The sequence below is a fragment of the Onychomys torridus genome, chromosome 6 (genome assembly GCF_903995425.1).
Source record: "Onychomys torridus chromosome 6, mOncTor1.1, whole genome shotgun sequence".
Lineage (NCBI taxonomy): Eukaryota > Metazoa > Chordata > Mammalia > Rodentia > Cricetidae > Onychomys > Onychomys torridus.
Window position 1 is genome coordinate 47273063 of NC_050448.1, and position 26302 is coordinate 47299364.

The 26302-nt window shown below is 43.5% G+C and overlaps 1 protein-coding gene and 1 pseudogene across 1 annotated transcript in view; one reads left to right on the forward strand and one right to left on the reverse strand.

The window, feature by feature from the left end:
• The window catches only part of LOC118585495, a 118604-nt pseudogene extending 96101 nt beyond the window's left edge, over positions 1-22503 (reverse strand).
• The window catches only part of Ppm1l (protein phosphatase, Mg2+/Mn2+ dependent 1L), a 269683-nt gene that overhangs the window by 97033 nt on the left and 146348 nt on the right, over positions 1-26302 (forward strand). The gene's annotated exons all lie outside the window — the stretch shown is intronic.

Below are 26302 nucleotides of genomic sequence, written 5' to 3' on the forward strand. Positions count from 1 at the left end.
TTTACAGTTGGCTGTCCAATAGTATTCTGTGAAGCTTCGAAACTGTAGCTTGACACTTTATTTTATATTCTCTACCATTTCCTTTGTCCAAAGCAGCAAACATAAAGCACTAAGGTTTTGTGTTTAAGTCTCTGCCACTTTAGTGGAAGAGGCTGTACTCCTGCTACATGTCTTTCTGAAAGTGCCTTTTGTTTCCAGGCAGAATATGGAAATGTTTCAGAAAGGTCACACATGCTTTCTTGTTTTCTAATTCTATTCTTTGGAGTGTAGGCCTGAAATATGAGCCACCCCACTCTTCAAAGAACTTTTCTTGACATTTGACACGCTACATCTTTGGCCTGAACAGAATTAAGGACCTCAACATCACTGATAAAAAGACTATAGGCACATCTCTCTGTCTGTAGATTAGTGTGTGCCTTGCAGTCCTCACCAGAAAAGTCTCTGTGCAGTGGGTGGTGTTAAACACAGATTCAGGAAGCAGCAAGATGCAGACAACAAGTGTTTGTGGCCTGCTCAGCCACAAACAGGACATCTAGGGACCATCAGGGCAAAGGGGAAGGAAAGATTGTAAGAGCCAGAGGTTGGGGTGGAATGAGCAATACAGTGTCTTCTGAACATGACAGGACCGTGTAGTTAGGAGCCCCAGCTGCTGTGGTTCCCCGCAGAAGACCTGCACAGAGCAGGGCAGGCAGCATCCCAGTGTAGAGGGGAGAGGAACCTCTCCCTCACTGATGAACTGTGGCCAACTGATCAGGACAGGAGAGACAGTTTTTCCTTAAGGGCCTGGCCCCTGGTGGGTGGACCATGCGCTAGAGTAATGGACAGCACAAATTGGAGTCGGTGCGCTATTAAATAAAGAAAAAAATGACATGAAGTTGGGGGGTTAGGGAGGAAGGGAGGAATCTAGAGGAGTCGGGTGAGTATGATCAAAATACATTGCATGAAATTATCAAAGGATAAATAAAACCCACAAAGGCCCACAGGCTTAGGATTAAAAACCCCAGAATTCTGCTTTGGCATGCAACTGAACTTGTTTTGGTTGTGTTGCTGGTTAGATCAACCAGGCCACACTCTGTGACTCATTGGTGGAACTGACATGCCTCTCTTCGAACATCATTCGAAAAGTGGCTGTCTCAGAATAAGTAAATAATACAAATAAACAGAACGACCCAGCCGTCTCCTGCCTTTTGTGTAACAGCTGCACCACGTGTTTTTCTGAACCTTGTTTGTGCAACTGACCGTCGTTCTCCTGGGTGGGTTCCAGTCATTTATACGGTACCAGTGGCTCACTCCTCCATACCAGTCTTAGCATGGAGAAATGCAAGGTGTGGTCCCTGACCTTAAAGACCGTAAAGCTTTTGGAGAGGCAGGCGTGAGACAAATAATTCCCGTCTGAAGGAATAACTGCTGTTGTAGTGGGAGATGAAGTTGGCCTTGTGGTCTAAACTCTGTAGCTTACATTCTCCAATTGACTGTGTGTGTGTGTGTGTGTGTGTGTGTGTGTGTGTGTGTGTGTGTGTGTGTGTGTGTGTTTGCGCACGCCCGTGCATGTGTGGGGGGATGGACATATGTATGTATGTGTTCCTGTGTGTGTGTGGGGTTTGTGTGGGGGGGTGTGAGTGTGTGTATGTATGTGTTCTTGTGGGTGTGTAAAGGTGTGTGTGGAGGCCAGAGGTTGAGCTTGTCTTGTACAATTACTCTCCACAGTATTATCATTATTGTTGTTGAGACAGGAGACCCTGAATCTGGATCTCCATGGTTGGACTTGGCTAGCTGGCCAGGGAGTATCAGATGCTCCCGAATTTGCCTCCCCAAACCTGGGTTATAGGCGCCAACTGTCACACCAAGATATAGAAGCTGAGAGTTGGAATTTTCAGTTCATGGACTCATACTTAAGCAGCAAGCTGTTTACCAGTGTGGCCTGCTCCCCAGGCACTCCCTTCAGCTGTGTGTGTGCATGTGTATGTGCGTGCATGGATGCATGCATGCATGCATGTTTAGGGGCAGAGGACAACCTTGGGTCCTTCCTTAGGGACTCTCTGTGTTGTTTTTGAGATGGATCTCTTGTTAGCCCAGAGCTTGCCAAGGAGGCTGGGCTGGCTGAACTGGGATCTTCTGGGACCTTCCTGCTTCTGCCTCCCCAGCACTGGGATTACAAGCACGCAGTCTTGCCTGTTTTTATCTTTTTAAACTTATTTTATTTTTTGGTTCTTTAACATAGGTCTTGGGGATCAAATTCAGGTGTTCATGTTTGTACAGCAAGCCATTTACCGACTGAGTCATCTTTCCAGCCCCTGATTATTTTCTTTTGTGGAATTTTCCCCATCTATCAATCTCCCTTTCAGACACACACACACACACACACACACACACACACACACACACACACACATTTTGCTTCCTTATTCTTTTGTGTCATGTATAGGAAAAAATGCATTGCCTTTGTTTTAGGACCCTTAAATTTGGAGACAGTGTCCATGTAGCCCAAGTGGCTGTTGTAATACATGTAAGATGCCAAGGACATGTGAAGCATGTGGGTTTTGATTTAGTGATAGGAGGGAAGTTTCTGGTAGAGGGTCAGCTTTCATACTCAAGACAGCCAGTTACCTCCTTGCTTTGGGTCCTGTTTAGTGGGCATTGTTGCCCAAAAGATTCACAGGAAGTTTTGTGTCCACCCCAGATCCTTCCTGAGTGTGCATATGCTCATGTGTGCACATGTACACATACCCACCCATGTACTTGCACCCACACACTTGTACACACATGCATGCATACATGTGCATGCACACACTTGCATACACACATATGTACATACAGAACTTTGAAACTCAAATCCATAAACAACTCTTAATTCTTGGGGGAAATTATGGACCCACATGGTCATAGTCAGGAAAGCAGTCCTAAAAGCAGAGCAAGTGATACAGCAGCAGAAGTAAAAGGACTATCAACTTTAAAAACACTATTGGAGAAAAGACCTCTTGCTTTAATTTTCCTTCCCTCTACTACAGATGACGGGGCTGCCTGACAGAAAAAGGAGGACGGGCTGCTGCTTTCTTAGAAGCACATTATCAGACAGATTGTTACACAGCAGGAGGACACGCAGCTGATTTTGATAGGCACTTGGTATCTCCATTTGCTAGCTTTTCTTAGACACTCTCCCCTTACTAAGATACCTTAGTGATTTTTTTCTTTTCACTTTCCCTGGTCATCTTTTCATGATTGAGTGTTTTTTCAATTTATGATGAGTGTCTTAAATAAACACTACACACTAAAGTAATGTGTGTGTGTGTGTGTGTGCGCGTGTGTGTGTGCGCGCACGCGCGCACACTTTGTGAGTGTTTGCACACCTGAGAATAGTGATCAATTTGGGGGTCTTCTATCACTCTTAGCATTATTTTTCGAGACAAGGCGCTCACCAGTTGGCTAGATGAACTAGCCAGTGCATTCCCAGAATCCTTCTGTCTTGACTTCCTAGGGCCACAATTGCAGGCAAGTGCCACTGGGCAGCAAAAATGTTTACGTGAGTGCTGAGGATCCAAACCCAGGTCTTCCTGTTTGCACAGCAAGTGCTTTTCCCCAGAGTCGTCTCCCCAGCTCAAGCCTCACTTAGCTGTCCTGCCCAAGACCCTCACGTCTCACCATTTTGGATACCTCTATTTCAGATGTTCAACATGCAGTTCCAGATGTTCAGCATGTCCCTCTGCAAAACCCCTTTTGGATCTGTGAACCTTGCTAAGAACACCTCTTCAAGAGCAAGTTAACTAATCCAACCAATTAGCTAGAGGGATGGATTAGCTGGGAGAATGCAGGTCGATGAAGGACCCTTGGGTAGATAAGGAAACTTGTTCCAGCAGTGCCCAGCGATCTCTGAAGAACACCAGGGAATTTCTTCCCTAATTCAGGACATTTTATTGGATATGCTACCATTCTCCTTGCACTGCCAGGGTCCTGTAGACTCTCTTTAAATATTCAAGTCCCAAAGACAGCTTGCCATCTTATTCTCATTTGTCTTTCTGACCACTCTGTGAAAGGATATTTAAAGCAAAGGTAGAATTCCACAGCAATCCCGTTATCTCCATTTAGGCATAGTTGGTTCCAAATCTGTATCAGTTCTTTCGGCAGATGTGTTTTTTGAGTATCTCCTTTTGGTCAGGTCCTCAGCATATATGGGCAAGTAAGATTTAAAAAAAAAGAATAGTCCTATAGATAATTACATCTCCCCAGAAGAGCTAAAGCTTGATCTTTATGGGGTACTAGACACTAGACTAGCATTATTTGCAACAGGAAATAAGGCATAGTAAAGAATCATTTTTTTTTTTAGTTTTATTTATTTTTTCTTGATGTTTAACCCAGTCTGACCTCAGTACACACAAAGTTGTGAGTGATTGAACAAGACGCCAGATGTCAACTGTGGGCCTCCGCACCCAACGCACATATACAAACAAATGAATGAGTAACTGAGCTTGAACAGAGCAGGTGCCCAGACTTGAGGTAAAAGCCCAGTAGCTGGAATGTACCTCAGTGTAGAGTGCCTCTGTCATCTGTGGCTTTAGTCCCCAGTGTCATTGTAGAAGAACTAAGCCAACACTCTAATCTATCGGATAGCGTCTGCGGGTGGAGACAACTCATGAATAAAGTTGATACGGTTACTAAAAACTAGCCAATCAAGGAAGGGTTTTCAAAAACAAATTTTAAGTTTTCTCAGGCTCCTTATCGGTATTATTTGTTCTGATATATCCAGCCTTGATGCCAAGGATCAGAAAGCAGGAACTGAGCTCCTCTGCAAAGGCCAATACCAGGCTCTAAAGTGGCTTCAGTATAACGACTGATGAAGAAGACTTCTGCAGAAAGTCAGTCTCATGAGGTCTGACTTGCTTTATGATAAAGTGTGTGATGGAGGGCACTCCTGAGCTTCTGCTGCCGGCCCTAGAGGGCGCTTTGAAGCTTTGAAGTAGTGACCTCAAGGACAGCATTACAAGGTTGCCTCATCTGAAGCCATTTTAATACCTGTGGCTCATTAGTCCCTTTCGGTTAGTTCTAAAATTGTGGCACCCCATTGGAATTTAGTTAAGTCAAATGTGTCCTCTATCAGATTTCCAGATTTAAATAGTCAATTCTTTGAGTGAATGATACAAACTAATCAAATTAATACACTTTAGTTACTTCTTTATTTCAGTGAGTTATACAGACTTATTAATACTGATCATGGATACCTATTAAACATTGGATGGTAGATTCATAGTGAATTACTAAACAAATACATAATCTTGTATCTTGGGATCCAGAGTTAGTGAAGGACAATGGCATTTTTTTCCCTAAAAAACGTGTTTTGGTGTTTTTCTTATACGTAGAATAACCCCCTTGCCAGTTGATCTAAGATCAGCTTACAGACTCAGTAAGCTTGTCTTGAGTGGAAACAGCTGGTAGCTGGTAGCTTTTTTTTTCTTCATTCAAAAAATGAGATTCACCTCCCACCCCACCCCTACCCTGCCATGCTTAGAAAGATACCTGGCTAAAACTCATCTGAATTTCAAGGCAGCAAGCCTCCCTGCTTATAAAATCTCCTCTCTGTCTTTGACAGTAAATAGAATGGCTGGGAAGATATATTCTGTGCCTTTAACACCGGTGGGCTGGTTGCACACGCTAGGTTTATAAATTAAAAGGGCCCTGGAGCTATTTACTCTACTCTACCTACCTGGCTGTAGAAAAATAGGACAGAACTTTACAATATCTGTGTTTTATTACATCTGTATATTTCCTTCAGAACGGCTGATATTTACTACTTAATTCTTACTGTTTCAGGTGATAATATGTATCATGTAATAGAGGCATCAGATGTCTTTGAATTTTGAGTTTTGCAGCCTAGAATAATTTTAAAGATCTCTTACAAAATGGAATCTGGTTTTTATGACACCATGTTAACAAGCTGTAACTGTAGGAAGCCTTTTTCTCAAGGCCAATAATTCACCCCCTTTATGTTCTAGGTTCTGCGTCTTTATTTGCGAGATATTCTGAACAATTAATATGACACTTGATTACCTCTCTGTTCCTAATTCATAGTCACTCAGAGTAATTTTGAGACTCAAACAAAAGCCTTCCTTTAGTGCCTTTTATGTTCTTTAGAATCAATTTTCAGCTTCTTAACGAACCGAGAAGAGAAGCAATCAGCAAATAGTATGCAGTTCCTGGAAACTGGTTGTTTGTGCATTTTTAATGAACACTTAAAAGTATCCATAATCTTATAATTGACATAGCAGGAATTTTAAAGTCAGATTCTCATCTGATACTTTAGCCTAAAATCAGGTCCATATTTTGTCTTTGCATCAGGGCAAACAGACTTGCTAAGCTGTTTTTATTTCTATTTCTTTATCTCAGATTTAAGGGGCATATACATAAGGGCTCATCTGGGTTTTTTCTCCCTCCTGTACTGTTAGGATGCTACTAAAATATTATTACTCTGCAGATAACTTTTCTTGGTATTTCTCATTTTTTCCCCTTCCATCTTACTTACTTATGAGTTGTGAAAATTTTGTCATGGAGGAAAAAAAAAGAAAACAAACAAACAAAAAAACCCACGCATATTTGTGTAATTTATATATATGTATATATTATATAATTTGATGGGGGAGGGCCCAGCCATTGTGGGCAGTGCCATTGCTAGGCTGGTGGTCCTGGCTTCTATAAGAAAGCAGACTGAGCAAGCCATGGGAAGCAAGTCAGTAAGCAGCAGTCCTCCATGGCCTCTGCATCATCTCCTGCTTCCGTGTTCCTGCCCTGCTTGAGTTCCTGTCCTGGCTTGCTTATATAATTATATAATTTATACATATAAATTATATATTGTATTAATAATTATATACTGTATGTTATATATAGTATAAAAATGATCAAAATTCAGCTTAAATAACCTAAACCATTTGACCTCATACTGGATCACAATTTGCTCATTGGGGGAAAAAAGGGCAATTTTCAAAGAGCAGGCTGGTCTGTGAACAGGCCATGAGGAAGCGTGTACACTTGATGGCAGCTGAGAAGTGTGGTCTAAGCTGTGGTACTGTAGAACACTTCCAGTACTGAGGAACTGGAGGAGGCATGCTGTTTTAATCCTCTGTCACCTAGCCCTGAGTGTCAGAGTGTCCTAGTGTTCTGTTGCTGTGATGAGACACCATGACCAAAAAGCAAGTTGGGGAGGAATGGGTTTATTCAGCTTACACTTCCACAGCACTGTCCATCACTGAAGGAAGCCAGGACAGGAACTCAAGCAGGGAAGGAGCCTGGAGGCAGGAGATGGTACAGAGGCTGTGGAGGGGTCCTGCTTACTGGCTTGCCTCCTCTGGCTTGCTTAGCCTGCTTTCTTATAGAACTCAGAACCACAAAGCCTAGAAATGGCACCACCCATAATGGGCTGAGGCCTCCGCATCAATCACCAATTAAGAAAATGCCCCACAGGTTTGCCTACAGCCTGGTCCTATGGGGGCATTTTCTCAATGGAGGCTCCCTCCTCTCACGTGACTCCAGCCTGTGTCAAGTTGACACCAAACCATGCAGCAAAGTGAGCATGCTTAATCTGACACTTTAAAGGGGGGCTGGAGACCTGTTTTCTTCATCCAAACATGCAGGTGATGCCTGTTGCCTATTCTTTTGTCCCAGTGTTCGCTGAAGGAGGAAGGTTCTGGTGTTTATGCTGTGGTGAGGGAAGCGTTGGCAGCAGATGCAACCCAACTTCCGGGGCTATGGCTGGTCTCCAAGATACCCTGACAATATTTCAGGGAACCCCAAGGATTGGGGTCAGATTTCAGGGCCTCACCTGAAGTTTGGGAGAAGAGGGGTTTACTTATTTTTGATGCAAATGCTGTTTTAGGAAAGTGGGCAAATTTTAGAATACAGATTTCTGCTCTTTAGTCATGTTTCACCGGTAGTACCACACTCTCTGTGCTTTGAGTCAAGTGTATTTAATATGGTGGTTGATGTTTGCTTTTCCAGAAGAGAAACTTGCACTCAACACTGAGAAATCTCCTGAGGAGCTGGAGACAAACACCAGTGCCTCGATGAAAGGATGTCCTATTCTCTCACCAGTAAGGTGCCTCCATGGGTTTAGAGCGTCATGGCTTATCTCCCGGTTCTTGGGGTATGTCTTTTATCTGACTGGTTCTAGAAATGTGTTTCCATCAGAAGCCATACAAGAGCCTTATGCTTGGAATCTGGGCTTCATCTCCATCGCTTATTCACTCTTTAGCAGGCCTGTCCTTTTTGACATTGCAGGAGGACAGCCCCTGCAAACATGAGTGGGTTTCAAACAGCACAGGCAGCAACTATATTTTCAGGAATTCTGTGGTTTGTGTTGGGCTGCCTTCAGCTGTTCCGGGCCACCCGTGTGTGTCCTTGATTTCCTCATCAAATAGAACAGAGTGCGTGAGAGGCTTTAGCAAGAGAGTGCTGGGAACGTGTAGATGGGTGGGGGTGGGTCAACGATGCTTTCTGTTTAACTTTTCCTTCGGCCTCAGCCAGTCAGTGCATTATTAGGACTGTTAGGGGAGAGGCAGGACTGTATAATTACAGTTGTAATAATAACAACTATAAACAGACATTCGCTTTTGTAAATTTCGTATTCACATATCTTGCCTATTGCCCCCATCTGTTCAGCGTTGGCCTGATTTGTAAAAACTTCTAGTTATTAAGGATAGAAACTATATGTTGGGCACATTTAAACACTTGTCCAGCCTTGTCTTTTAATGGTATCTGTGGTGTTTTGTGTCCTATCGAAGTTTCAAATTTCATTTTCAAGTCATCAGATCTACTGTTCTTCTTGGACTCTATGACCTATTGGTTATATGGCCTGTGATTTCAGAGATAGTAGAATGTGAAGAAACAGTGTTAGGTTCATGAAAATAGAATTTATTTTTTGATAGTTCTCATAGTTTCACTTACAGTTTCTCATAAATTCCTGGTGTGTGTGTGTGTGTGTGTGTGTGTGTGTGTGTGTGTGTGTATGTGTGTGTGTTTATAAATTGGGCTCATTTTTTGCACTTAAAAGAAAGATGTTTAAACTAGGCCTGGTGGCACACACCTATAAACCCTGTGTTTAGGATACTGAGGCAGGAGGATCAGAAGTTTAAGGTCTTCCACTGCTATATAGTCAGTTGGAGGCCAGCTGGGGATACATGAGCTCCTGTGTCAAAAAAATTAATAAAAATAAATGAATCAAATTCAAATAATTGTAAACATGAATGGCTATGGAAATGCTTTGTCCTAAGACAATTGTCAAAGAATGTAGTTGCTTAGGTCTTAGAAGCCTTGACCTGTGCTGCAGGCATTGCTGCTAGCGGGGCTTGGCTTGTCCACTGGTCTGGGACTCCCATGCTGTCCTGACTACTGTCCTTGTCCACCACCTGCTGTTAGTGCTTTCTGTAGCTGGAGTTTTCTCCAGTCCCACTCGGGCCTACAGCCGCTCAGACCCAAGTAAACACACAGAGACATATATTACTTATAAACTTTTGGCCGTGGCAGGCTTCTTGCTAGCTAGATCTTACATCATAAATTAACCCGTTTCTATTAATCTATAAGTTACCATGTGGCTTGTGCCCTACCCGGTACTTTTACATCTTACTTCTCATGGCAGCAGTTGGCAGTGTCTCCTGACTCAGCCTTCCACTTTCCAGCATTCTCCTCTCTCATTGTCCCACCTATACTTCCTGCCTGGCTATTGGCCAATTAGCACTTTGTTTATTAACCAATCAGAGCAACACATTCACAGCATACAGATCTCCACAGCAGCAGTCCCTCTTGATATCTGTCTCTGTGGCAGCACAATTTAGCATTGCCTTGAGGAGATGGCTAATATTTTTTTCTCCTTTATTTATTTATTTTATTTGTGTTTTAATTTTACACATCAGCCATGGGTTCCCCTGTCCTCCCCCCTCCCGCCCCCAGCCTCACCTTCTCCCCAGCCCCTACCCTCTATTCCCATCTCCTCCAGGGCCAAGACTCCCCTGGGGATTCAATTCAACCTGGTGGATTCAGTACAGGTAGGTCCAGTCCCCTCCTTCCAGGCTGAGTAAAGATGCCCTTCAACTGAAGAATGGATAAAGAAAATATGGTACATATACACAATGGAGTACTACTCTGCAGAGAAAAATGATGACATCATGAGGTTTGCAGGCAAATGGATGGATCTAGAAAAAAAACACCCCGAGTGAGGTAACCCAGACTCAGAAGGACAAACATGGTATGTACTCACTCATAGGAGGATACTAGATGTAAAACAAAGATGACTAGACTGCTACACAACTCCAGGGAGGGCTAATATTTTTTTCTGGCACTTCCTGCCTCTCCTTCTAGACCAGGGATGAGACCAGATCTTATAAGGTGGTGGGAGCAGCAGCAACACTTCTGCCCTAGAAAACTCTGCCCCCTTTCCTTTTCAAAAGAATGAATATAACACCACCCTTACAAGACTGTTCAGTTCACAGTAGAGGCACTGGGTTTTATTTTACTGTACGTTTGAAAAAAGCCATTATATTAAGAGTTACTTGCTCTGGGAATTGTAGAGCATAGTCATCTCTAGTAAATCAAGAATTAAAGATGTCATAGTGAGCTGAAGTGGTGGGAACATTACTGTGCTTCTGTAGTCAGCCATGAACTTTAATGGTTCATGGTCATTTCTTTGCTTTGGCAGGTACAGATAGCTTTAACAACATCAAATCTAAAGCCTTATAATTATAATTAGCTGTTCTGAAGCTAATAATTAGACTTACTCAAGGCCTCCCACATAAGAGAGGTCTGTACATAAACTTTTGAAGACAGAGTAATTAATAGAGGATTATTTAAATTCCTCTTCTGTAACATTTCACTTAAATGTGGAAGCATGGTTTTAGCCTTTGGCAAATCCTGAATTAATAATTTTAAAAGCAAGATCGGCTGAGGGAAAGATTTCATTTTAAATCTTGGTAGAGCAGTGGGACCTTCCTAGTCTACTGAGTGTATATCTGAAATTTCTCAGAAATTAAATAGTATGACCCTTTTATTGGATCCAAAAATCTGCAAATTTGAATACACGAACTTCAAAGTAGTTGGCTTGAAATCCAAAGACCCATTTTAGTATGCTTTGAAAATTTTATTCCAGTTCCAGTCCAGCACATGCATATACATATATATTCATTTTTATTATTCATTACATACATATATATTCATTTTTAGATTCTGCTGTTATACCTTTACAAATAATTTTCTTATATTTGGCACTGCTTGAATCTATTTTGGGTAGGTTTTGAACGTGAGTGGGAAGAGTCAAGAATCACGTAACAGTAGGAGCTCAAAAGGAAAACCCACAGAGAGTGAAGGGACATAGCTGAGCATTGTGGAAGAACAGGAGTGGAAGGGTAAGATGGTTCATGGAGGTCTTCATGTACACAAAGTCTTCTGTCCTCAGACGGGAATGAGCCGTTCTCCACTCTAAGTGATGAAGGGCGGCAGAGCTGGGCCCGAACAGTCAAGACAAAGGTAGAGAAGGGATCTTTAAAGCGTATTTGGTGGGTGAACTAAGAACTCTCGAGCTCAAAACTGACCATACTAATAACTCCACCCTGTTAGAACGGCTTGCAGATGTTGTTTTTTAAGCCGGGCACAGTTTGATCTTTATCTTTCTGTATTTACTCCTGTTTCTTGCTCGTTGTGCGTATAGATGGGTAACTGGCCGATTGGATAGTGTTCCCCTTTTTCCTCTGCCTCTTCCTTCCTTCCTTCCTTCCTTCCTTCCTTCCTTCCTTCCTTCCTTCCTTCCTTCCTTCCTTCCTTCCCTCCCTCCCTCCCTCCCTCCCTCCCTCCTTCCTTCCTTCCTTCCTTCCTACCATCCTTCCTGTTTGTCTGTATGCAGCACTAATCAGAAAGGATTGCAGATTCTTTACTCCCTTCAGGATAGCTTTTGAGTTGGTGTGAAATGGTTCCTTCCACCTTAAGGTTACTTCTGGTTCTGAAACGGAGTGATTCACTTTGCTTTAACAGGTCCTGTAGCCCTAAGGTGTTTCTTTTCTTGTCTCCCTCCTTCCCAACCCCCCATTTCCCTTATATTACTGAAGAGTATTTTACATTTATTTGTCATTCAGAATCTTTTTATTAAAGTGTCTCTTTCCCTGCGATTCTTGTAGATTCAATAGCAGAGTATATATGACTACTGATTAGGAAACATCTACTTTTGTGTTTGAGTTAGAGCTTCTCTTTTCTCCACCATTTGTGGTTTCCACCTGATATTTAATACCGAAGCTGTCTTCTGTGCAGTGCAGGTCTTTTCTCATCAGACTCAGTGCAGTCTTCCTGGAGAAATAAGTCATTGCCCAAATTGAGACACTCCTTCAGTGTTGAAAGATGATAAGGGCTTTTAGAGCGCACCGAAGCCAGCAGCCAGCAAGCACTCAGTGATTTAGGAAGTGTTGTGTCTTGGCCATTTGCTGCCAGGCTTAGGGAGCAAATATTAAAGCATCTATATTAGAGAGAGATTTGGGGGTATATTGGTAGCATTCAGACACCCAGAGTAAAAGTCCTTGGATATTACTGATTCATGCATTGTTGTTGTTTTCTCCTGAAACTATATTACATTTTTTTTTAAGTTTAGAAAAATATTTTTTGAGACAGTCTAATATAGCCCAGGGGAGCCTCCAACTTGACATATAGTTTAAGCTGACCTTGAACTCTCATCTGGCCTCAACCTTCCAAGTACTGGGGTTATAGACATGAGCTGCCTGTTTTTTCTATTTTTTTTTCCTCCAGGGGTTGGAGAGATGGCTCACTGGTTAGGAATGCTCTTCCAGAGAAGCTGAGTTTAATTTCCTGTACCTATGTGGGGCAGCTCCAAGAATCTGACAGCTTGGGTCTCCCTTGGTACTATACTCATGTGTACATAATTGAAAATAAAACAAATCCTAACCAGTTGATAATTAGTACCATTAATGTTTATTGAGCTCCTGCTGTATCCTTTCTACCAGCAACAGGGGCTACAGCCATGAACTTGACACTCTAGCCAAGTCCCCTGATCTCACCAAATTAAGTTTATCTGACCTTTTGTGCCCCCTTATATGACAAGGTGCAGAATCAGAATGAATGCTGAGAAGTAGCAACAGGAAAAAAATTGACTGTATTTTAATTTATTCTTAATATAAGAAGATCACTAAATTTGCTACTAGTTTACACATTTAAAAATGTATATAAAGGTATTTAGTTGTTGGGTTGCTTTGGGATTAATTGTCTATCAGCATTTACATTGAAAATTTTATGAAGGATTTACGTGGTTTCTTTGTCCTAAGGTGTTGACGTTACTCACAGTGTTTTGGGTTTTTTTGTTTTGTTTTGTTTTGTTTTTTAAGAGAAAATCAGAGTGGCGTTTCCTTCCACCCAGCTACCTTTCATGTAAGTCTTTACTTCCCAGCAATCCTTAGTCCTTCCCTTCCGGCTACCAAATAAAGCAGGACAGGAGAGTCTGTTGCCAGTGTCCGAGTGTTGTAAGGTCTGGTGGGGTGTCTATCCCCCATGTTAGAATGGCCAGTTCTGTTCTGTGAGCTGTTTACTGCTGCAGTCAGCCACATCAGTGATTCAATACTTCAGATGCCCTGTGACAACTGGCAATTGAATCATCACTTGGGGGATTTCCTTCCTAATCCAAAACAGCTCAAGGCAGATCCCGGCTGCCACCCATCTTTCACCTGTTCTCTGTACCCCATTCTCTGTAAAGACAGCAAGCACACTGTGTTCGGGGGAGTCCATAGGCTTAGAATTGAACCTTGTTCCAGTAGAATTCTCGTCTTAGTGAGGTTAATAAATGTCGTTGTCAAGACATGAACTTGCATCACAGATTGAGGATATATTGAGGACCTATATTCCAGGTTAAAGCCTGCTCACTGTTGAGGTTCTATTATTACCCTGGGTTGACAGAAAATGGCATCTTTCATAGGAAAATGATGAATTATTGGTTAGTTGTATGTATTAGATATTTACTGGGCTGCTCCCCCCCCCCCCACACACACACACTATCTCCCTCACCTCTGTTTTTATTTCAAGTGAAACCTTTGCTCTGTGAGCTTTTGTGGAAGGTAGGCCTCGTTTTCTGAAGGGGTCAGACTGTGTCCCTGGAATCTAGAACTCAGATACATGATTGAGACCTCAGAGTGTGAGGACATGGCTTAAAGACTCAGTGACCTCGGTCTTTATTGTTAGTGACATCGGGAGTCTAGGGACACCACTGTTCAGTCACATGATGACCAAAGATGTGTTGACTTCTGTTCCCAGCTTCCTCCCAGCCTCTTGCAATCCTGGTTCGTTTCCAAGTCAGTCTTCCACCTTTTCTTCCAAGTTTTAGAGTCTTCAATACTTTGAAAAACAAATCCCTGTTAGCCTGCCAAAATTGGTTCCTCCGGCATTTAATCATAAACCTCAACAGTACACTCACTGTGTGAAGCGTTAGGTAACTGTGGTAGATTATATTTTCCAACAGCTGTCCCACCGTACATCCTGTTTATCCTGTAAGGTTTTGCAGTGTAGTTTCACACGCCTCCATTGAAAAGTGGGAGTTTGTGTTCGCATTCCTCAGACCCAGGTAAATCAATAGAATGTAGTGAGATGAAAACTGTGTAAGTTCTCAGGCTACGTAAAAGGCAATGCCGCTTCCTCTCGGGCCTCATTCCCTCTGTGGATTTTAAAAATAAGTGCCCCCTAAAGAGCCATACTATATGGACTTTTTGCCCACCTGGGGCTCGGCTGTGTTGAGGTGGTGACGGGAACAAGCCACATCACTAGGAGTATGCACTCAGGGGCTATCAGGACCCCAGCTTCTCCCTTCCCCTGCCCCATTCTATGAAGTAAATAGCTTCCTTTGTCATCATGCCCTTCATGATACGCTCTGGCACAGGTCCAAAGCATCAGTTCTGCTGATCATGGGATGAAAGCTCCTCGAACAAAAACAAAACTTTGCTTTGGGGGGAAAAAAAGTACATTTATTTCATAGTGGGAGGAGCACTCCTACCACAGAGCATACACTCATCAGAGCTAGTTCTCTTCTAGGTAGGTCTCCAGGATTGAATTCAGGTCTTTAGGCACGGTGGTACGTCCTTTTACCCACTGAGCCATCTCACTGGGCTCTTGCCAAAATTTTTAATGTGTTTTGGGTACTTTTCAGAACAATGGAAAACTAATGACAGAGTCCTGAATCCAGATACTCTGAGTCTGCGTGTAGGAGAGATCGTAGGGACAGAGGACAATGCCAGAGGAGCCCCAGCTGTTCCAGCCCCCAGCTGTTTTTCTGGCTGGCTTCGGTGACAGAACACATTTGTGAATGAGCAAGCTCTCACATGATTTCCCAGCTGCAGCTCAAGAGCAGGCCCAGCTGACGTTGAGTGGAACAGACGTAAACTATCTTGAGTCCTTGTCCAGACTACAGATTCATGAACACGATAAACAGTGTCATTATTTTAAGCCATTTTGGGTTTATTTATTTATTTTTGACAATGTACAATTTTACTAATAAATTATGCAAAATAGTGGTAACTGTTCAAACATTAACTTTTAAAACAGCAATGGCTTAACATTGTGCATATTGGCCTCCGTGGCATTGCAAATACATACGTGAGATATATTTTCTATTTTCATGCAGAGGTATTCATCAGTAATACTGTTTACAAATTACTATGGACAAGTTAAACTCTGAAATAATTAATACACATTTGGATAGCTAAAAATATATGAGTAGTAATGAATCAACAGCCTGTGTTTGCTACACTCTAGATGTCATGTTGTAATACTTAACGTTCTTGAAACTTAATTCTTCCTTTCCATTCAAGGATACATGTCTACACATATGGCCGCTCAAATGCGAGCTGAGGAATCCATTCTTTGACCATAAGAATGTGCTCTCACGAAGGACAGTGTTTGTCCTGCTTTAACGAAGCAGTGCGTTTGCTCACAATCTTCCTTCTCTCCAGGCATCATTCATTGTCCATATTACTAATGAACATGCTCACCAGCCTAACCTCAAAGTTTAGTGTTCAAGAGAAATTTATAAACTTAAAAAGGAGTTCCTATCTGCCTGATTTTGTGTGTCAATTTGACAGAAGCTAGAGTTCTCAGAGGAAGGAGCCTCAGCTGAGGGAAAGCCTCCCTGAGATCCAGCTGTAAGGCATTTTGATGAATGGGGGAGGACCCAACACATGGTGGGTGGTGCCATCCCTGGGCTGCTGGTCCTGGGTTCTATAAGAGGGTGAGTTGAGCAAGCCATGGGAAGCAAGCCAGGAAGCAGTTTCCCTCTGTGACTTCTGCATCAGCTCCTGCTTCCAGTTCCTGCCCTGTTTGAGTTCCTGTCCTGACTTCCTTCAGTGATGAACAGCAATGCTGAAGCGTAACCCTAATAAACCTTTTCCTCCCCAACTTGCCTTTTGGTCATGGTGTTTCATCGCAGCAATAGAAACCCTAACTAAAACTCTCTGTCTGTCTCTCTGTCTCTATCTGTCATCTATGTATATATATTTATAAAATATAAAATTTCTATATATAAAATTCTAGTAACATTAATGCTAAAAATGACATCAAATTTCCTTTCTTGGGTGCCCCTTCTACCTCACCTCTGCTCTTCAATTAAATTCCTTAGCATCCATAACATATATTATTTCTGTGAGTGTTCCATTGTGTACAGATTTCTTTTCCTTAAGTAAAATGAAATATGAATAGTTGTGGGAATCTGGTCAGAGTCCAGCTCCGACCTGTCAAAAGATACTTGGAAGGAGGAGAGAGGAATGAGAAAGTATTAGATAGAAATGTAGAGAGAGATGGAGAGAAAGAGACACAGGATAGCTTCGGGAGGGCCCTGGATCAATACCCACTGCCTCAAGGTTTATTCCAAAGGGCTTTTTGTACAATGCCAAGGAGTGAGGAAACTCTCCCTTTCAAGATCAAAGCATGCTGGGTGGTGGTGGTGCACGCCTTTAATCCCAGCACTTGGGAGGCAGAGCCAGGTGGATCTTTGTGAGTTCAAGGCCAACCTGGTCTACCAAGCGAGATCCAGGAAAGGCACAAAGCTACACAGAGAAACCCTGTCTCGAAAAACAAAACAAAACAAAACAAAAAACAAACAAACAAGATCAAAGCACAATGTAGAGCCAACTGTAGACCCTTCAAAATAGGGTAATCAGACCCGTGGCCAAATCATCCCATTATGCAGCCCTGCTGGGTAAAGCAAGCTCAGATTCTCTATCTCTGACTAAGGTCTTACTGGGAACATCTGTGGAGCTCCACAAATAGTACAGTCTGGTGTGATGACATCAGCAGCAGCCAGTACTTATCCATCAGTAGGTCCCAATTCTTTTAGGACTTGCAAAGATTTGGCCCTGTTTGTTCTTCAATAGATGTTACTGGCTGTAAGTGAAGTGTCCTGTGTTTCTCCTCTAATGTGGCTGTGATCGCTGGAGACTTCATTTGCAAAGAAGCACTATTGGTGAGATAGTCTAAAACCTCTTGTAGTTTAGTTGCCAGGGAATACGGAATGTAACCATGAAGCCGCTTATAAGCAGGGCATTTTCCTTTTTCTCTGCTTCAAATATGTATGTGTCCATTTACATCATTGGATACAAACTCTTAAGGGAGACGCATGTACTGTGGCTATCTTAAAACAATCAATCAATGGGACCTGTTGAAACTGAGAAGCTTTTGTAGAGCAAAGGACACAGTCAACAAGACAAAGCGACAGCCTACAGAATGGGAAAAGGTCTTCACCAACCCCACATCTGACAGAGGGCTGATATCCAGAATATATAAAGAACTCAAGAAATTAGACATCAAAATGCCCAACAGTCCAGTTAAGAAATGGGCTATAGAACTAAACAGAGAATTCTCCACAGAGGAAGTTCAAATGGCTGAAAGACATTTAAGGAATTGCTCAACATCCCTAATTATCCGGGAAATGCAAATCAAAACGACTCTGAGATACCACCTTACACCTGTCAGAATGGCTAAGATCAAAAGCACAGAAGGCAGCTTATGCTGGAGAGGATGTGGAGCAAGGGGAACTCTCCTCCACTGCTGGAAGGAATGCAAGCTTGTATAGCCACTTTGGAAATCAATATGGCACTTCCTTAGAAAATTGGGAATCCATCTCCCCGCAAGACCCAGCTATAGTACTCTTGGGCATATACCCAAGGAATGATCAATCATACCACAAGGGCATTTGCTCAGCTATGTTCCCATCAGCTTTGTTTGTAATAGCCAGAACCTGGAAACAACCTAGATGCCCTTCAACTGAAGAATGGATAAAGAAAATATGGTACATATACACAATGGAGTACTACTCAGCAGAGAAAACAATGACATCATGAGGTTTGCAGGCAAATGGATGGATCTAGAAAACATTATCCTGAGTGAGGTAACTCAGACTCAGAAGGACAAACATGGTATGTTCTCACTTATAGGAGGATACTAGATGTAAAACAAAGATGACTAGACTGCTACACAACTCCAGGGAGGCTACCTAGAAAACGGGACCCTAGGAAAGACCCAAGGATCACCCAATGACAGAGAAATGGATGAGATCTATATGAACAACCTGGACGACAGTGGGAGTAATGAAGGGCAAGATTTGAGGGAAAGAAAGCTTAGGGGAGCAGGAGATCCCAGCTGGATCAAGAACAGAAAGGGAGAATGAGGAATAACAGACCATGATAAATGAAGACCACATGAGAACAGGAATAGGCAGAGTGCTCGAGAGGTCCCCAGAAATCCACAATGATACATCCTCTGTAGACTGCTGGCAATGGTCAAGAGAAAGCCTAATCGGACCTAGTCTGGTGATCAGATGGCCAAACACCCTAACAGTCGTCTTGGAACTCTCATCCAGTAACTGATGGAAGTAGATGCAGAGATCCTCAGCCAGGCCCCAGGTGGAGCTCCAGATGCCCAACTGTCAAGAAAGAGGAGGGTCTGCAAGAGCGTGAATTGGACAAATAGCCAAACAAATGGAAGCACATGAATTATGAACCAAAGGCTGTGGAGCCCCCAGCTGGATCAGGCCCTCTGGATAAGTGAGACAATTGAATAGCTTGAATTGTTTGGGAGGCACCCAGTCTGTGGGACCAGGATCTGTCCTTAGTCCATGAGCTGGCTGTTTGACACCTTGGACTTACACAGGGACACTTTGCTCAGTCTGGAAGGAGGTGACAGGACCTGCCTGTACTGAATCCACCAGGTTTAATGAATCACCAGGGGAGTCTTGGCCCTGGAGGACATGGGAATGGAGGGGAGGGGCTGGGGGGAGGACAGGGGAACCCATGGCTGATGTATAAAATTTAAAACACACAATAATAAAGAAAAAAAATTAAAAAATAAATAAAAAAAGAGAAGGAAAAAAATCCCTCAGTTGCAATGACTGCATTTGTAGAAGCCATGTACTACAGGAATGACTCACTTACTGCCCCTTGAATGAGTCTGTAGGTAACACCTCTAATACTGTATTGTGACACTTTCTTTCAGCCTTTTGGAAAACCCACTGACTGTGTTAAGGGTCGTCTCCATCTAATGGACCCCCATCTCTAAAAGGCTGCTCTTGAGGCTATTAGTACTCTAGTAGCCTGGGCATGGATGCATTGGTATACATGTGTTTGATAAAGCTCCAGTGTGCATTCAATACAAGCAGTCGTCCAGGCAAAATCACCTGGGCATTTCCTTTAAAGCCTTCTGTCCCCATCTATCAAAGGGACAGTGGAGCCGGGATCCAACATACCGTCTTCATAATTTAGAAGTGATATTTGCATTCCATTGACCCATCTTCTGGCTTTGGCAGAGTCTAGGCCACGTACAGTAATATGAAATTGATGGTAGAAAGTGTCGTTAAAATCTTGAATCTCTGTTGAAATGCGGGATGATGTTGCACTTAGGAACTCTGTCATTTAGGAGCCCCACAGCAACGTCAGCCTGGGTCTTTATCTAAAACCGGACGATGCCAGGTTTCACGGGAGTTCTCATTCTGAGTCACCAGCTCCAGTGGCTAGAACTGTACATGGGTCTAACACAAACTGAAAAGAGTCAGTTCTTGGTTTGAAATCAGGGTGTGTGAAGGATCCAGATCACTCAAGGAACTTGTCTTCGTAGTCCCAGCAGCCCTTCCATCCCCCAGTGTCCCCCACCCACCATCAACAGCCACTTTCTCAGCCAGCAGCTCGCTATGGTCCTTTTCATCTCCGGCTCCTCACCATCCGCTGTGTTATCACTTTGGATTTATGATGTAGTATTATGTATCCAGAATGATGACCGTTATAAATATTCAAACTAGAATTCCTACATTATCCTCTTTATTAGAGTCAGGCCTTCTTTTTAGAGACAGAATTATTGATATAGGGTGGACTTAATTGATTTAGTTCTCCCATTTCCATTTTATAATTTCATGCCCCTTCTACCAATATTATAAAATTATTTGTTGGGAGTAATGTTACAGAGTTTTACTATTTGTATTAGATGGGGTTCTTGAGAGGAACAGGACTGACAGAATGAAATACATATGTGGGCCAACTAATCCAGCTCCACGCCAGGCACTGGGCTAAGCGTTTAATGAGAAGCCTAGCACTTGGTATGGACTTGAAGGCTCCTCTGCTCCCTACAAAGTGAGACTTGTCTGGGCCGTGTGGTTAGTGACTGGGATTCGGATCCAGGACTAAGCGTCAATCCAGGGTCTGTGTGTTTGTAAGGGCCATGCTGTGTGTGCATAATGGCAGAGTGAGGTTTCCACATTTCTTTTCCTACTTTCTTCTTTCCTGACTCTTATTTATTTTAAAACACGGGTTCTTCACATTAACTGTCCCTTTCTCCATACTGCACTTTCACTTTGAACCAGGAAGAATAGGCTTTGTACACCTCCCATTTGGCATGAGACCTAGTCCTGAAGTTTTATTAAGGTGTATTGTTCCCTTGTTGGGGGAAGTGTGGAAATGTAAGTTTTATGGGGACGTGTGTGATTGGTGATGTTTACTCTTATTCAGGTGTGTTGATTGTATATGTATGGTGTGTCTATGTGTGCATGCATGTTGACATGTATGTTGCTGTATTCCTGTGCTTGTAGATGACATTTGCACCAGGAATCTTCCTCTGCTGTTCCACCTCAGAGGCAGTCTCTCCCTCGGATCAAAACTTGGTGGATACAGCTCTCTTGGCTAGCCAGCCCGCTCTGTCTCACGCTTCCAAGTGCTGGGATTATAGGCAGCCTGCTACACCTGTCAACCATATTAGCTGGGTTCTGTGGGTCCGAGGTCTGGTTCTCAGCACTGGCTTGAGCATCCCCCCACTTTGAAGTTTTTGGAAGTACCTATATTGTACCCAAATGCCATGAAGTGATTTTGATGCCAGTTGTCGAGCATTTCAAGTTGACATTGTCACCTGTGGTGCTTCACGTTCCGATGACTTGTACAAGGAAGTCCAGAGTTTGAGGGGCTCCTGAGGGAAGGGTGTGGAGCCATTCCGGTTGTGAGTAGGTTGATGTGTGCATTTTCCCTGCCACACTCGGGATGAGGGCAAACTGTGCTGGCCGCGGGTTGATTGAGAACAGGAAGGTTGTATTGGTACTTCGTGAGAGCCTGATTACTTCAGTGTTCTGTGTGTGCATCATGCCTTTTGTTCATGCACTTAGATGATTTACTGCGGAACATTGGCAAATAAAATGTGAGGAGAATTCAATCTCTCTGTGCCTCTCACCCGCCCGAAGCTGTTCTCCGAAAGTGCTCTGCGCATTACTGCAGACGCTGTATTATTCCTCTAAGCGGGCACCACTGAATCTTTTATTTAGATAAATTGATTTTCTAGCAAACAACAGAGCCTCTGAAAACTTGGCAACCCTGCATCAAGTTATCAGAAGTCCACTTACTGCAGAGGCTCTCTGTGGGCCCAGCGATGGTGGCTGGAGCACCGTGTTGGGAGGGTGCGGTCCCATTTTCCCTAATGACACTGAAGGGAATGAGGAGAGACTTCGTACTGTTTTGGAGTGCAGCAGCCTGGGCCTGGCTGTGACAAAAAGCCACTGCTATTTTTGTACGGTTCCAGAATGACTTCTGCACTTAGGCAACTAATCATAGCCCGAGAACCACAGAGGAACAGGATGGTTTTGCCTAACTGGCCACAGAGAAAGGCACCACTGCCACTTTCTGGAACTTCTAGCCCTGCAGGAACCTGCTTCTTCTTTGTCAGTCTGAAAGTTTTTCTGGAGTTTGTGGCAGAGACCTAGATATAGATAATCTCCCGAAAGTTATCACTAGCCTGTGGGTCAGTGATATAAATATGTCCTCACACAGGTCTGTAAAACTGTTTACAATTAAAAACAGTTTGGATAGCTTAATTTCCAACAGAGAACCTTCTCCATTCTCACTAGGTCAGAAAGAAATCTAACATTTGCCATCTTCAGCGTTTTTTCTCACTTCCGGGCTGGGTGACATTTATTTCAGCTGAGCGGTCTTTTGTCAGTGTGCATTTCCCGTCCAACAGCTTCCTGTCTCTGGCCATGTCATCCTGAACATACCTCATCTCATCCAACCTAGCCGTTTTCTGTTGCTTTCCAGTTAGGTCTGCTTCGTGAATAGGACCTCTGCTTTTGGATGTTGACTTCTGTAGGCCACCACTGGTCCAAGTGGACTGCACACAGGTAATCCCGTTCATACGTGTGTTGACACGCACAAACCAAAGACTTACCTTTAGCAAGTATTTGGGCCGAGTGAGAGAGCGTTGTTGAAAAGTCCAGGATTGAGATTTCTATTTGTCTGCTTGGACTGCTGTACAAAACCCCCCGCACTGATGGTGGTATTTATTTTCCAAAGTTGTAGAAGCTAGGAATTGTAGGGTCTAGTACTGGATGACCGGTTCCCAGAGTGGCTCTTCCTGGTGTGCCAGTGACCATCTTCTGTCTGTGTATTGGGAGGGAGGGAGGGAGAGGGGGAGGGAGGGAGGGAGAGGGAGAGGGGGAGGGAGGGAGGGAGAGGAGGAGGGAGGGAGGGAGAGGAGGGAGGGAGGGAGGGGGGGAGGGAGAGGGAGGGAGAGGGGGAGGGAGGGAGGGAGGGAGGGAGGGAGAGGGGGAGGGAGGGAGGGAGGGAGGGAGGGGGGGAGGGAGGGAGGGAGGGAGGGAGAGGGGGAGGGAGGGAGGGAGGGAGGGAGGGAGGGAGGGAGAGAGAGAGAGAGAGAGAGAGCAAGCACTTTCTGGTGTTTTAAAAATAATGACAGAAATGGCATCAGGAGGTCCCCACCCTCTGGACCACCTTAGTCCCAAAGCTGGGGTATAAGGCCTATCTATGTACCATCTCATTGGGGCTTAAGGTTTCCCATATGATTTTTGGGAGAGCCTGCCCTTCTCAGATTGACTTTCAGACTTGCAGATTTGTATATTAGAGAAGTAAACAACAACACAGAGACCTAGAGGGAGTCTTATTCATACATGTGCAGTGATTTTCTTTTTTGCCCTCCCTCTCCTCCCCTCCCCTCCCCTCCCTCCCTCCCTTCCTTCCTCCCTTTTTTCCCCCTCCTTTTTTCTCAGGAGACAGAGGCCCTAGTGATCTTTCAGTCATAAGGTGAACAATTTTACACATTTAGTTTAATAGGGTTTGTACTCTGCTAACAGAACACATTTAGTTTATTTGTGCTGCACTGAGGAATAGCCCTGTGGTTAAGGCCTCCCCAAGAACCATCATCCAGCCTCAAACAGGAAACTCAGAACTAGAATCATTAGCCAAGGAACTGGTTATACATTGCTCAAGGACAGTGAGGACATTCTCTGTGAGGGGAAATATTTGCTTTTATTCCTTGAATGGAACAAGCAGAAGGCAAAAAAAAATTAACATTTTCCTGTTAAAAGAGTTGGCAAAGGCCGGTAGTGGTGGCGCATGCCTTTAATCCCAGTACTCGGGAGGTAGAGCCAGGCAGATCTCTGTGAGTTCAAGGCCAGCCTGGTCTACCAAGTGGGTTCCAGGAAAGGCGCAAAGCTACACAGAGAAACCCTGTCTCAAAAAACCAAAATAAATAAATAAATAAAGAGTTGGCAAAGTTATGTCCACATGATATATAGCCACAGAGTAGCTAAGGAAGCATCTCATGTGACTCCCCCCCCCATTGTCTGCTTCTGAGAGGGGAGTGTTGCCCCCTCCTCACCTCCCCATTTAAGATCTCCAAGCCTTCAGAGGAAATAATTTTTACACATTTTGTTTCCTGTTGGATTATTTGTGCTCCAAAGCCGAACAGTTCCATCCCTGAAGAGAGGAGCTCTTCTGGAGACACCCCCAGAGACTACAGATTAGAGGACCAGTTCTTTTCCTCTAGAGAACCCTGACTAATACATGTATACACATGCAAATGCTTAGCAACAATTTAACTTGAACGTTATATGGTTCGAAGGCAGAATGAATGGACAGATAGTATATTTCTCCAGGACACTGGTTATTCAGACCAGAATCCCATGGACTTTCTGTGACGACTTAGGCTCCCAAGTCTTCATCCCACAGTTTTGGATTCTGAAGGTCAAAGGTTATTCGGGTCTCTAATAAATTCTCAGACGATGCTGATGATACTGTTGTGGTGACCCCAGTTTGGGAAGTAGAGCTCTGAGGCTTGAGAGGAGGAGAGAGGACAACAGGAAGAGACGATGCCATGCTCAGAGGTGGGGCTTCTGCCAGCATCCATGTAGGGCTCCCATTTTCAGGGAACAGCCCTGAAATATTTCCTTGATGTAAAAGGCGGGCAGCGTGCTCTTTTCTACAATTAGGCGATTCCCTGTGAGGAGAGGAGGTTTGTGCCGTCTTGCAGCAGCAGGAGAGGAGCGATGGTCTTGGTTTTGCTCTGACTAATTCTTTGCTTATTGCCATTCTTCTTCCCTGTGTTCCATGATGTGTATTAGTTGTCTGTATCCGGAAGCAAAATAGTAAATGTGAATTTTCAGATTTATGGCTGAATACAGGAAAGCCAGAAAAATAGGAATGAGAGCTATTTGGAAATTACTAAAGGTGAAGGGTTCTGTGAGCGAGCTTCTTGGGAAGGGGCTGTTATGTGCTTTGGAGAAGAACGTGTGCTGATTGCATGTGCATGTTTCTGGAAAGTAAATGCAGCACCATTTCTTTGATCCTCGGATGCAGCTTTATCATAAAGTTGTACTGCAGTGGAGTGGGAGGTTTCATTGCTATTAGATTAGCAATAGTCCAAACTGTTCTACTCCCAAATATGTCTTCCAACTACTCTGTATCGCTGGGGAAATAGTGTCTTATGGGTTTTTTTCCCCCAAAGCACAGAATCTGTACTTAGATTCATGTTATTTAAAGTTTCTATCAAACACCACTTTGAGCGATATAAAAACTTCTCCTAAAGCATTTTTAGGAGGTTTTTTTAGCTGAAACCAACTCCCAGTGTGCCAATATCAACTGTTGACTCACTCAAATTGACTTTGGGCATTTTGAGCAGGGAGAAATGTTTTCTGTTCCTTGTTCTAGCCCTACCTTCCCCCAGCTGCACTGCCTCAGATCTTGTCTGCCTTCCTTTTCTCTGTTTTCTTAATTATTAATATCCAACCTTCTCTCAAATATATTGACAGAAGGGCGATCGGTATAGTAAAATGCAATGTTATTTCCTAGTAGGACAGTAAGTCTTGGTCTTACTTCATGGTAACTTTTGAAACACTTGATTGCATCTAATTCTTAATAAAGAGAGAAACTTATTTCTCCCACCTTTCTGAAGCATTTAAAAATAGGCTCTGTAAGGTAATGCTTTCTGTCTTAAAACATCAATGCATATTCATAATTAGGTATTGCAGATTACTGTGCTATTATGCTGCAAATTATGGGAATGAGACAACAAATGTTTTATATTTAATGTGAAGAAGATACACCTTAAATGCTATCAGTTACTTTTGGCATGATTTTCTTCTAATAAGAGGCCCTGGTTCCAGAGATGGCACTGTTTGTTCTTCATCATTTTTTCCCCATTCCCTCTCTCCTCACTCCCCTGATCTCTCTCTTCCTCCCTGTCCTGGCCGGTTTTATGTCTGCTTGACACAGCTAGAGTCCTGAGAGAATGTCTCGGCAAGCTTGGGCTGTAGGCAAGCCTGTAGAGCATTTTCTTAATTAGTGATTCATGGGGGAGAGCCCAGCCCATTGTGGGTGGGGCCACCTCTGGGCTGGTAGTCCTGGATTCTATAAAAATGCATGCTTTGCAAGCCATGAGAAGCAAGCCAGTAAGCAACACCCCTCCATGGCCTCTGCATCAGCTCCTGCCTCCAGATTCCTACCCTTTTTGAGTTCCTGCCCTGACTTCCTTCAGTGATGGCCTATGA